Source organism: Mesoplodon mirus (genome assembly GCF_964341445.2).
Source record: "Mesoplodon mirus genome assembly, chromosome: 2".
In the NCBI taxonomy this organism is placed as follows: Eukaryota; Metazoa; Chordata; class Mammalia; order Artiodactyla; family Ziphiidae; genus Mesoplodon; species Mesoplodon mirus.
The window spans coordinates 19,655,115-19,668,641 of record NC_138977.1 but is presented as its reverse complement, the minus strand read 5'-3'; the positions used below and the strand labels follow the sequence as shown (position 1 = coordinate 19,668,641).

At 37.9% G+C, this 13,527-nt stretch overlaps 1 pseudogene across 1 annotated transcript; it reads left to right on the top strand.

Moving 5' to 3' along the window:
• The first annotated feature begins 11,151 nt into the window (after positions 1 to 11,151).
• LOC309795221 (AP-3 complex subunit sigma-1-like) lies at positions 11,152 to 11,728 on the top strand (annotated as a pseudogene). Its single transcript has one exon. The product of its transcript is annotated as an AP-3 complex subunit sigma-1-like (transcript).
• The last annotated feature ends 1,799 nt before the right edge of the window (positions 11,729 to 13,527 follow it).

Here is a 13,527-nt window from a genome sequence, read left to right as displayed (position 1 = left end):
CCCAGGGATGCCTCAGCTCACGGACAGATGCTGCTGGAAGGAGACCAGAGTGTGGGCCCTCCAGCATACGGCAATGCAGGAAGGGTTTCTATGTGCCTTGGTCCAAGGGTGGAACTGTGCAGCACACAAAAAAGAAGATGTTTGAAGGTAACACATTCTACTTGTCTTTGCCCAAGTCAGTGAATTTCTTCATGCTTTCACTTCTTTTGAAAAAAATACCTTTCAAATTTTTCCCCCAAGCATTTCCAAGGCGGATTGAGAGCTGCCCTCTAATCCCTTTTCACATCATTTTTGTCTATTGTTTTTCTTATTATAATGGCATTATTGTAAGAAAGAAGTCACGTTGCCAGGGTAACCAGAGTGGAGAATAGGCATTGTTGTCACTGCAAAAAACTTAACTCTTCTTGAGTAAATTTCCGCTGTAATATTAGACCCACTCAATTTTGTGTGAATAGTTTACAGTTTCTGCCTATTTCTCACCTCTCTTTCTCTCTCCTTCTCTCTCTCTCCAAGTATGGCTGTCCTGTTGATTTTCTCTTGAACCTACTCTTTTTGTACCTACCACTGCTTCCTTTATTCAATAGCTTTTCTCTTCTGTTCATTACTGCACACTCGACACTGCCAAACGGTAGCACTGGCAGCTCATTTAAACTTAGAGAACCTTGCTCTACTGGTAACTTTTCAAGTTGGCCTTGAATTAGAACATCTGCACAGCCTGTGCTTAGATGATTTCTCTGCCATTATTACTGCTCCACAGGACAGGACTGGGCAGCCCAAAGTGGGCAGTGAGAGTAGAACAGAAAGCCAACATAAATATCCCTTCAAAGCTATGTTCCATTTTCACTTAACATTTTTCTGTGCCTTATTCTATATTTAAACTTCTATTTCAAAATAATTTCATTGAAAGAAGATCCAACATCACCACCATAGGTCAATCATTAAAGCTGGAAGTGGAATCACACAGGACTTATTAATTTATATCAAATAAACAGGTCAACGATGAAGCTGCTTTGCATATATTTAGTGGTTTTTCATATTAGAAATTTTTTGATATTCTTATTTATTTTATAATATTTTAGTTAATGCTTTGAATCATACTAGTTCACTGTGAATAAAAAAACACATACTTTTACACATTTTCTTAGGCTACTCTTCCTTGGGATTTAAACTTAACTAGGAAATAAAACCTCATGCTCTATCAGGCTGTGTGTTCTAAAAGTTCTGAGTAATACTATATTAGCACATTCTCTGTGAACCTGCAGTGGTTAAATAGAAAACAGCTTCATACCCTAGTGCTTTCCAGAAAGGATCATGGTTATTTCCACCTCATTCTAAGGGAAAACAATCTCAAATCTTTTGACTACTAATTTGTCTTTGATGCTGCAACTTTGCTTGTCACTGAATGTAAAAGAAATAGATGTTGAATTCAGAAATCGAATTGCTTAAGGAGACATTTGCAAATAGATAATGATGCTAGTGCAAAGCAGAAAACATAAAAGTCAAGAAAACACTGGAAAAGAGGAAGAAGTAGAACAGGCATGTAGGGAAGTAAACAGACAAACACCTGGGAAGTAAAGAAAGCAAGTTTTACTTGTGCAATGAATAGTGAACAAGCACAAGTAGTGGGATGCAATCAAAACCATCTTTGTTATATTACCACCCTGTCTATTTAACTTTGCTCAGTGGGGCTACTTTTCACCTGCCACTGGATAAAAATTTAGGCACCCGTGGCTTTCCTGCTAACTCGTAGCTAATTCAAGTTGCTGTCACCTTATGTCACAAAGCAGAATCTTAATTCAGTACAATGAATGCCCAGTCCTATATTTTAAAAGTCAAAGTTTCCAACTTCAGACAAAATGATAGTTACTCCTCTTTTGCCAGCAGGCTCTGTCTTGATGAAAAGCCTGCATGCTTGCAGTCATGCGCAAGTGCCAATCAAGCTGCCTGCTTTCTGGGCTTGGCTGTGGTAGAAAGCAGACTCCTTCCTGGGGGTAGGCACTTCTTTGGTTTCTTTGGTGATTCCCCTCAACCTCTTCCCCCATCATTGAAGTTCTCTCAATTTTGAGGGATATACCTTCTTTCTATTACAGCTTTCATTCGTCTGAGTTTGATCAGAGGAGAGAAACTGCTAAGGGAGATATAGAGTAAGTAATGTATTGCAGGGATCATACAATGTAGGAGCTGGTAAAGCAGTCTATTGTCCTGAATCTGGTGATGACCCTAGAGTTACTATCGGTCAGCCAGACTGGCTGTCAAAAATGAAAGCTCGACCTGGATGAGAACAAACTGCACCTTACAAGGACAAACAGGGACCCTCAAGACAAACTATAAAAGGGCCTGGAGGAGTTATGAGTTCAAGTACAGCCTTATGCTAATTAGGCGAGCCAGTGAAACAGCAACTATGAATGCCTGGCCCCTGCACTGACCTTCAGAGCTTAATGGTTAAGCTTTACTTCTGCCTTTACTTCTGACTTCCAAATGCCTGACACATTTCTCCCAAAGCCAACATGGCCTGAAACCATATAGGTAAGGAATTACTAGGAAATGTAGATCCAGATTGACTAAGGTGAAACAGTGTAGGGCTACTCCAAAACTCACATTTCTGCTGGTGCAGATAAGAATCTCAAGAAAACTCATCTTGTCTCTGCAGAGACTTGTTCAGACACGAAATGGCAAAATTATTGGACAAAATCTTACATAATCCCTTTTTCTCTCTCTCCCTGTCTGTCTCTCTTTGCACAAATCAGGTCCATGGGAAAGATATATCCAACACACCCCGGACAGACTTACCAACCAAAGTGTTCTCTTCTGCTTTATTTCTGCCTTCAACCCAGGTTCACTGCACCAGCTCTGCTTCAGAGAATAGATGTCAAAATGTCTGAAAGGTCTCACTGAAGTCTTTCTCTTTGGATTTGAGGGGAAGGGCAGGGATTCCTGCTCCTGGCAATGGGCGGAGCACTCTGAGCCCAGTCCAGCTGTCACTAGAGAAATTCTCATTCTCCAAATCCTCATCCCTAAATACCCTCAATGGGGGTGGGAGTTTTTGGAATCATGTAACTATTTTGTAATACCTCCCATGTAAATTCACATCTTGTTCTAGCACTGAGGTTTGACCTAGCTAGTCTTTTATATTTTGGCACTTCAATGAGAGCATCCAATTTAACTTATTGCTTTTAAGAAAAAAAATGTATAGCTAAAGTTTTATATTTCCTTACACATTTAAATTTCCTTATGCATTTAGCCTATGACTGAAATTCCTACTTATTTAAGTTTAGAAGCAGCATGGCATATATAACGGCTTATGGACAACCTTCATTTTCCTATAAGTATATGGAGACTACTATCCATGATGTGTATTTCAATCTTACAAGAAGGATGTTAATGTTAATACTTTAAATATTAACTGTCAATCCTCCTAGGACTCAAAACCATTGCATGTACCCTACTTACTGTTTTATTTGTATTTTTAAGGCAAATTTTATAGCAGCTCTGAATTCTGCATCTTCCTCTACTGGTAGCATCATCCTGCAATTTTTCAATAAAACTAATAGCAAACCCAACTCTAGCTTTAGAATCATAAAAATAGCCTGCTGTCTCCTCAGTATTGACGAGCTGATAATTCAAATGAGACCCGCTACCAAGCACAATCATTTCTGATCCTGTGGAAAGAGCTGTACTTCTGAACTCTCCAAACCATATCTTTCTGTACATAAAATTGATAACTAGAAATGCGCTTGGGAAAATCCACAATCAGAGAAGATCTCAGACAAACAGGGTAGAATACATGAGGCAGTGCAGTGAGGATGAAAGCCGCAGAAGCTAAAAAAGATATTGGGTGGCACTTTCTCAATTATTTTAATGTTAATATAGAATATGAAATCATAATACAAGTGAATACTTAGAAACTACAGAAAATAAAAATAACAAATTACCCATTTATCTAAACTTGAAGAAGTCTCAAGACTTAAACAGCAATTTAGCAATTCCTTTTTTTTTTTAATTTATTTTATTTATTTGCACAGGCCTCTCATTTTGGTGGCTTCTCTTGTTGCAGAGCATGGGCTCTAGAGGGCAGGCTCAGCAGCTGTGGCACATGGGCTTAGTAGTTGTGGCTCGCAGGTCCTAGAGCGCAGGCTCAGTAGTTGTGGCACATGGGCCTAGTTGCTCCACAGCATGTGGGATCTTCCCGGACCAGGGCTCAAACCCATGTCCCCTGCATTGGCAGGTGGATTCTTAACCACTGCACCACCAGGGAAGCCCAGAATTTGTTTTTTTTTTTAATATTTGAATTTTACTTTATTTTTTTATACAGCAGGTTCTTATTAGTCATCAATTTTATACACATCAGTGTATAAATGTCAATCCCAATCTTCCAATTCATCACACCACCACTGCCACCCCCCAGCGGCTTTCCCCCCTTGGTGTCCATATGTTTGTTCTCTACATCTGTGTCTCAACTTCTGCCCTGCAAACCGGTTCATCTGCACCATTTTTCTAGGTTCCACATACATGCGTTAATATACGATATTTGTTTTTCTCTTTCTGACTTACTTCACTCTGTATGACAGTCTCTAGATCCATCCATGTCTCAAAAAATGACCCAATTTCATTCCTTTTTATGGCTGAGTAATATTCCATTGTATATATGTACCACATCTTCTTTATCCATTTGTCTGTCAGTGGGCATTTAGATTGCCTCCATGACCTGGCTATTGTAAATAGTGCTGCAATGAACATTGGGGTGCATGTGTCTTTTTGAATTATGGTTTTCTCTGGGTATATGCCCAGTAGTGGGATTGTTGGATCATATGGGAATTCTATTTTTAGTTTTTTAAGGAACATCCATACTGTTCTCCATAGTGGCTGTATCAATATTCCCACCAACAGTGCAAGGGGGTTCCATTTTCTCCATACCCTCTCCCAGCATTTGTTGTTTGTAGATTTTCTGATGATGCCCATTCTAACTGGTGTGAGGTGATACCTCATTGTAGTTTTGATTTGCATTTCTCTAATAATCAGTGATGTTGAGAAGCTTTTCATGTGCTTCTTGGCCATCTGTATGTCTTCTTCGGAGAAATGTCTATTTAGGTCTTCTGCCCACTTTTGGATTGGGTTCTTTGTTTTTTTAATATTGAGCAGCATGAGCTGTTTATATATCTTGGAGATTAATCCTTTGTCAGTTGCTTCATTTGCAAATATTTTCTTCCATTCTGAGGGTTGTCTTTTGGTCTTGTTTATGGTTTCCATTGCTGTGCAAAAGCTTTGAAGTTTCATTAGGTCTCATTTGTTTATCTTTGTTTTTATTTCCATTACGCCAGGAGGTGGATCAAAAAAGATCTTGCTGTGATTTACGTCAAAGAGTGTTCTTCCTATGTTTTCCTCTAAGAGTTTTATAGTGTATAGTCTTACATTTAGGTATCAAATCCATTTTGAGTTTATTTTTGTGTATGGTGTTAGGGAGTGTTCTAGTTTCATTCTTTTACATGTAGCTGTCCAGTTCACCCAGCCCCACTTATTGAAGAGACTGTTTTCTCTCCATTGTATATCCTCGCCTCCTTTGTCATAGATTAGTTGACCATAGGTGTGTGAGTTTATCTCTGGGCTCTCTATCTTGTTCCATTGATCTATGTTTCTGTTTTTGTGCCAGTACCATATTGTCTTGATTACCGTAGCTTTGTAGTATAGTTGGAAGTCAGGGAATCCAATTCCTCCAGCTCCGTTTTTTCCCCCTCAAAACTGCTTTGGCTGTTCTGGGTCTTTTGTGTCTCCATACGAATTTTAAGATTTTTTGTTCTAGTTCCATAAAAAATGCCATTGGTAATTTGATAGGGAGTGCATTGAATCTGTAGATTGCTTTGGGTAGTATAGTCATTTTCATAATATTGATTTTTCCAATCCAAAAACATGGTATATCTCTCCATCTGTTGTTATCATCTTTGATTTCTTTCATCAGTGTCTTATAGTTTTCTGCATACAGGTCTTTTGTCTCCCTAGGGAGGTTTACTCCTAGTTATTTTATTCTTTTTGTTGCAATGGTAAATGAGAGTGTTTCCTTAATTTCCCTTTCAGATTTTTCATCATTAGTGTATATGAATGCAAGAGATTTCTGTGCATTAGTTTTGTATCCTGCTACTTTACCAAATTCATTGATTAGCTGTTAGTTTTCTAATAGCATATTTAGGATTCTCTATGTATAGTATCATGTCATCTGCAAACAGTGACAGTTTTACTTCTTCTTTTCCAATTTGGATTCCTTTTATTTCTTTTTCTTCTCTGATTGCTGTGGCTAAAACTTCCAAAACTATGTTGAATACTAGTGGTGAGCGTGGACATACTTGTCTTGTTCCTGATCTTAGAGGAAATGCTTTCAGTTTTTTACCATTGAGAATGATGTTTGCCATGGGTTTGTCGTATATGGCCTTTATTATGTTGAGGTAGGTTCCCTCTATGCCCACTTTCTGGAGAGCTTTTATCATAAATCGGTGTTGAATTTTGTCAGAAGCTTTTTCTGCATCTATTGAGATGATCATATTGTTTTTCTTCTTCAATTTGTTAATATGGTGTATCACATTGATTGACTTGCATATATTGAAGAATCCTTGCATCCCTCGGATAAATCCCACTTGATCATGCTGTATGATCCTTTTAATGTGTTGTTGCATTGTGTTTGCTAGTATTTTGTTGAGGATTTTTGCATCTATATTCATCAGTGATATTGGTCTGTAATTTTCTTTTTTTGTAGTATCTTTGTCTGGTTTTGGTATCAGGGTGATGACGGCCTCATAGAATGAGTTTGGGAGTGTTCCTTGCTCTGCAATTTTCTGGAAGAGTTTGAGAAGGATGGGTGTTAGCTCTTCTCTAAATGTTTGATAGAATTCAGCTGTGAAGTCTTCTGGTCCTGGACTTTTGTTTGTTGGAAGATTTTTAGTCACAGTTTCAATTTCATTACTTGTGATTGGTCTGTTCATATTTTCCATTTTTTTCCTGGTTCAGTCTTGGAAGTTTATACCTTTCTAAGAATTTGTCCAACTCTTCCAGGCTGTCCATTTTGGTGGCATAGAGTTGTTTGTAGGAGTCTCAGGATGCTTTGCATTTCTGCGGTGTCTGTTGTAACTTCTCATCTTTCATTTCTATTTTTATTGACTTGAGTCCTCTCCGTCTTTTTTCTTTGATGAATCTGGCTAATGGTTTATCAATTTTGTTTATCTTCTCAAAGTTTTTAGTTTTATTGATCTTTCCTACTGTTTTCCTTGTTTCTATTTCATTTATTTCTTTCCTTCTGCTAACTTTGGGTTTTGTTTGTTCTCTTTCTCTAGTTCCTTTAGGTGTAAGGTTAGATTGCTTATTTGAGATGTTTCTTGTTTCTTGAGGTAGGCTTGTATAGCTATAAACTTCCCTCTTAGAACTGCTTTTGCTGCATCCCATAGGTTTTGGATCGTTGTGTGTTCATTATCATTCGTCTCTAGGTATTTTTTGATTTCCTCTTTGATTTCTTCAGTGATCTCTTGGTTATTTAGTAATGTATTGTTTAGCCTCCATATGTTTGTGTTTTTTACATTTTTTTCCCTGTAATTGATTTCTAATCTCATAGCATTGTGGTCAGAAAAGATGCTTGATATGATTTCAATTTTCTTAAATTTACTGAGGCTTGATTTGTGACCCAAGATGTGATGTATCCTGGAGAATGTTCCATGTGTACTTGAGAGGAAAGTGTAATCTGCTGTTTTTGGATGGAATGTCCTATAAATATCAATTAAACCTATCTGGTCTATTGTGTCATTTAAAGCTTTTGTTTCCTTATTAATTTTCTGTTTGGATGATCTGTCCATTGGTGTAAGTGAGGTGTTACAGTCCCCCACTATTATTGTGTTACTGTCAATTTCCTCTTTTATAGCTGTTAGCAGTTGCCTTATGTATTGAGGTGCTCCTATGTTGGGTGCATATATATTTATAATTGTTATATCTTCTTCTTGGATTGATTCCTTGATCATTATGTAGTGTCTTTCCCTGTCTCTTGTAACATTATTTTAAAGTCTATTTTATCTGATACGGGTATTGCTTCTCCAGTTTTCTTGTGATTTCCATTTGCATAGACTTTCTTTTTCTATCCCCTCACTTTCAGTCTGTATGTGTCTGTGTCCCTAGGTCTGAAGTGGGTGTCTTGTAGACAGCATATATATGGGTTCTCATTTTTGTATCCATTCAGCAAGCCTGGGTCTTTTGGTTGGAGCATTTAATCCATTCACACTTAAGGTAATTATCGATATGTATGTTCCTATTACCATTTTCTTAATTGTTTTGGGTTTGTTTTTGTAGGCCCTTTTCTTCTCTTGTGTTTCCCACTTAGCGAAGTTCCTTTATCATTTGTTGTAGAGCTGATTTGGTGGTGCTGAATTCTCTTAGCTTTTGCTTGTCTGTAAAGCTTTAGATTTCTCCATCAAATCTGAATGAGATACTTGCCAGGTAGAGTATTCTTGGTTGTAGGTTCTTCCCTTTCATCACTTTAAGTATATCATGCCAATCCCTTCTGGCTTGTAGAGTTTCTGCTGAGAAATCAGCTGTCAACCTTATGGGAGTTCCCTTGTATCGTTTTTCCCTTGCTGCTTTCAATAATTTTTGTCTTTAATTTTTGCCAATTTGATTACTATGTGTCTTGGCGTGTTTCTCCTTGGGTTTATCCTGTATGGGACTCTCTGCACTTCCTGGACTTGGGTGGCTATTTCCTTTCCCATGTTAGGGAAGTTTTTGACTATGATCTCTTCAAATATTTTCTTGGGTCCTTTCTCGCTCTCCTCTCCTTCTGGGACCCCTATAATGTGAATGTTGTTGCGTTTAATGTTGTCCCAGAGGCCTCTTTGGCTGTCCTCATTTCTTTTTTTCTTTATTCTGTTCCACAGCAGTGAATTCCACCATTCTGTCTTCCAGATCACTTATCCATTCTTTTGCCTCAGTTATTCTGCTATTGATTCCCTCTAGTGTATTTTTCATTTCAGTTATTGTGTTGTTCATCTCTGTTTGTTTGTTCTTTAATTCTTCTAGATCTTTGTTAAACATGTCTTGCATCTTCTCGACCTTTGCCTCCATTCTTTTTCCGAGGTCCTGGATCATCTTCACTATCATTATTCTAAATTCTTTTTCTGGAAGATGGCCTATCTCCACTTCATATAGTTGTATTTCTGGGGTTTTATCTTGTTCCTTCCTCTGGTACATAGCCCTCTGCCTTTTCATCTTGTCTGTCTTTCTGTGAATGTGGTTTTTGTTCCACAAACTGCAGGATTATAGTTCTTCTTGCTTCTGCTGTCTGCCCTCTGGTGGATGAGGCTATTTAAGAAGCTTGTGCAAGTTTCCTCATGGGAGGGACTGGTGGTGGGCAGAGCTCAGTAAAATTTTAATCCGCTTGACTGCTGGTGAGCGGGGCTGGGTTCCCTCCCTGTTTGTTGTTTGGCTTGAGGCAACCCAACACTGGAGCCTACCTAGGCTATTTGGTGGGGCTAATGGCAGACTCTGGGAGGGCTCATGCCAAGGAGTACTTCCCAGAACTTCTGCTGCCAGTGTCCTTGTCTCCACAGTGAGCCACAGCCACCCCCCCCCACCCCTGCCTCTGCAGGAGACCCTCCAACAGTACCAGGTATGTCTGGTTCAGTCTCCCCTGGGGTCACTGCTCCTTCCCCTGGGTTCCAATGCGCACATTACTTTGTGTGTGCCCTCCAAGAGTGGAGTCTCTGTTTCCCCCAGTCCTGTCGAAGTCCTGCAAGCAGATCCCACTACCCTTCAAAGTCTGATTCTTTAGGAATTTCTCCTCCCGTTGCCAGACCCCCAGGTTGGGAAGCCTGACGTGGGGCTCAGAACCTTCACTCCAGTGGGTGGACTTCTGTCATATAAGTGTCCTCCAGTCTGTGAGTCAACCACCCAGCAGTTATGGGATATGATTTTACTGTGATTGTGCCCCTCTTACCGTCTCATTGTGGCTTCTCCTTTGTCTTTGGATGTGGGGTATCTTTTTTGGTGAGTTCCAGTGTCTTCCTGTCAATGATTGTCCAGCAGCTAGTTGTGATTCTGGTGTTCTCACAAGAGGGAGTGAGAGCACTTCCTTCTACTCCGGCATCTTGGTTCAGGGCCCCAGCAATTCCTTTTTGATAGGACAAAAAAGTTGGGGGGTTAGTAGATAAAAAAAAGCCAAATGTATTTCCCTTTGAGAATATTTGTGAGTCATTTCTCAAACTGTCATTTTATTATGTTAATTTTGGAACCTCCTTAGGCAATTTTAAAGTAATTCTGTTATTTTTCATGGCATGTAATACAGTGAAATAATTAATTATGATAGTACTAAAGACTGTCATACCAAATTCATTTTAATACAATGTGTAATACTATATATTATATATAGATAAGTGGTAAACAAATATTTAATTACTTTAAATTAATTATTCAAGAAAAAACTTAATTATGAAAGGTGAATTGTGAAATTATATCTCAGGATCAATTTTGGGCATTGAGTTAATAGTAAAATTATAGATTGTGTATTGACTTAGGAAGAGACAGAATGCCTGGATTTGAATCCCAGTGGGCATATATCTCTATCACAGGCTTCCTACTGTTGGGCAAGTTGCTTAACCCTTTCAGTTGAATTTCCTCAGTTGCGTCATGGGAGTAAAAGCATCAAGTATATCATATAATGTTATGATACAAAGAGCTTATAATAGTGCCTGGAACATGTACAGATTCAATAAATATTGTCAATATTGTGTTGCACACACACATTAATCATGTAATCTTAAAATATTTAAAACATATAGAGGAATATCTTTATGACTTTGAGGTAGGAAAAGATTTCTTAGTTACAAAACTTAAAAAAATAATATCCATAAAGAAAAAAAGACACTTTCACTACATGATGATTTAAAAGTTCTATATAAATAAAGTAACCATATATAAAATTAAATAAGTGACAAATTAGGAAGATGTAGTATTATTTTTATATCATATATATGTACATACATATATATGACTGAAAAAATTAGTGTTTGAAAAGTGTTCAAGGGGTGCAGGAGGGGGCAGGTGGGGAAGGATTGCCAGCAAGATCCCGAGGCGAGGCTCGCGCATCCGCCCCCGTCCTAGCCCCAGCTCCCACCCGGTTGGCCGGGCTCAGCCATGATCAAGGCAATCCTCATCTTTAACAACCACGGGAAGCCACAGCTCTCCAAGTTCTACCAGCCCTACAGTGAAAATACACAACAGCAAATCATCAGGGAGACATTCCATTTGGTATCTAAGAGAGATGAAAATGTTTGTAATTTCCTAGAAGGAGGATCATCAATTGGAGGATCTGACAACAAACTGATTTATAGACATTATGCAACGTTATATTTTGTTTTCTGTGAGAATTCTTCAGAAAGTGAACTTGCATTTTAGATCTAATTCAATTATTTGTGGAAACATTAGACAAGTGTTTTGAAAACGTCTGTGAACTGGATTTAATTTTCCATGTAGACAATGTTCACAATATCTTTGCAGAAATGGTGATGGGGAGAATGGTATTGGAGACAAACATGAATGAGACTGTTACACAAATTGATGCACAAACTAAACTGGAGAAATCTACGGCTGGCTTAGCAGGAGCTCCAGCCCGTGCTGTATCAGCTGTAAAGAATATGAATCTTCCTGAGATCCCAAGAAATATTAACATTGGTGACATCAGTATAAAAGTGCCAAACCTTTCCTCTTTTAAATAAAATATTTAAAAGGCCACTCCCAGGTAAAATCTGGGGGAAAAGTCATCTAAGTTTACCATGCAGTTGTTTACCAAAAATAGAGGAGGAGAGTCTTAACTTTTGCTCTTGGATTTAAGTCAAGGTACTGTATAGAATTTATGTCAAATCAGTATGGAAGTTCATTGTTGCTTTTCTTGCTCAGTGATTTTAAAGAAATTGAGTAGCTACAGTGTGAATTTTTTCTTTATTTTCTAAACTGCATTCCTATGGCCACCTAAGGCATGCCTCTATGTACTGGCTACTACAGTATTTTGAAAAGTGTTTGAGACATTTCTTTAAATTATATACAACCCAAAATGTTGGTGTTTTGTATGGATCACAAGTACAGCATTCCTAATTCTTTCTTTTATTTGTCACAATTGTTATTTAAAGAAAGAAGTATGCACTGCATGGAAACATTATAACCTTTTTCTCTTAGTTTAAATAAACTCTGAGGTAACTGGACTTTAAATAAAGTGTTCAAGCCAATCAATTTAAGATAAAGTTCAACAGAAAAATACATCAAAGAATTAGAATAGCAATTCATAAAAAGGAAAACCTGAATAACAATAAAAAATATGAAAAGATGATCCATCTCATAATAGAAGCTCAGAATCAGCCAAATGAAAATTAAAATGAGATAATATAGTACTTCATACATATCAGATTGAAAAAATTAAGACAGACTCTACCAAGTGAGGGTGTGGAAATCAAATAACTCTCCTATATAGTGGTGAAATATAAATTGACAAAACTGTGAAATGTACCATACTATGTAGCAATTCTACCACCAGGCTTATTCTAAAGTGCTCATGGAGAGAAATATATGAGTATTGATTACAGTTTTGTTCGTAATTAGGAATACTCGGAAAAACTTTATATATCCACTAATAAGACAAGGGATAAATAAATTGAGGGATATTAAGTCACTGTATTACACTGGAGTTAAAATGAATGAGTTAAAGATATATGCCAAAAAGGTATCGTTTATATAAAATAAAAAACCAGTCAATAATGTTGTATATCACTTATGAATGTGCAAGTATGTGGTACAAACACATATATGAGAATAATGATACAAATTAAGAAAACTGTTATGTCTAAGGGGGGAGGTGAAGAGCTTATTTAAAAAGTATTCCATAGGTGGCTTTAGTGTCCTTGCTTATAGCTTTAGTTTTCATTTGGTTAAAAATATATGACAGGGACTTCCCGGGTAGTGCAGTGGTTAGGAATCCACCTGCCAATGCAGGGGACACAGGTTTGATCCCTGGTCTGGGAAGATCCCACATGCCGCACAGCAACTAGGCCCGTGAGCCACAACAACTGAGACTACTCTCTAGAGCCTGTGAGTCACAACTTCTGAGCCAGCGTGCTGCAACTACTGAAGCCCGCACTCCTAGAGCCCGTGCTCCACAACAAGAGAAGCCACTGCAACGAGAAGGCCACGCACCACAATGAAGGGTAGGCCCCACTCACCGCAACTAGAGAAAGCCCGTGTGCAGCAACAAAGATCCAACACAGCCAAAATATATATATGATGAAATTATATATATATTTGATATAGCTTAAAATTTATTATTATTACACAGGTGTTTTTTATTAGGTTTTCCTTGGTTCTCACGTTTAAAATCTTTCATAACAAAAGTCAATTTAAAATATAATAAGTTTTTCTACTTGTGTTACAACATTAGAAAGAGGCAGAAGTGCCTTAAAAATTGGATTGATTTTGTGCATTTTATTTTAAATTTCCATCAAATTATTGTGTGTGCTTGTATGT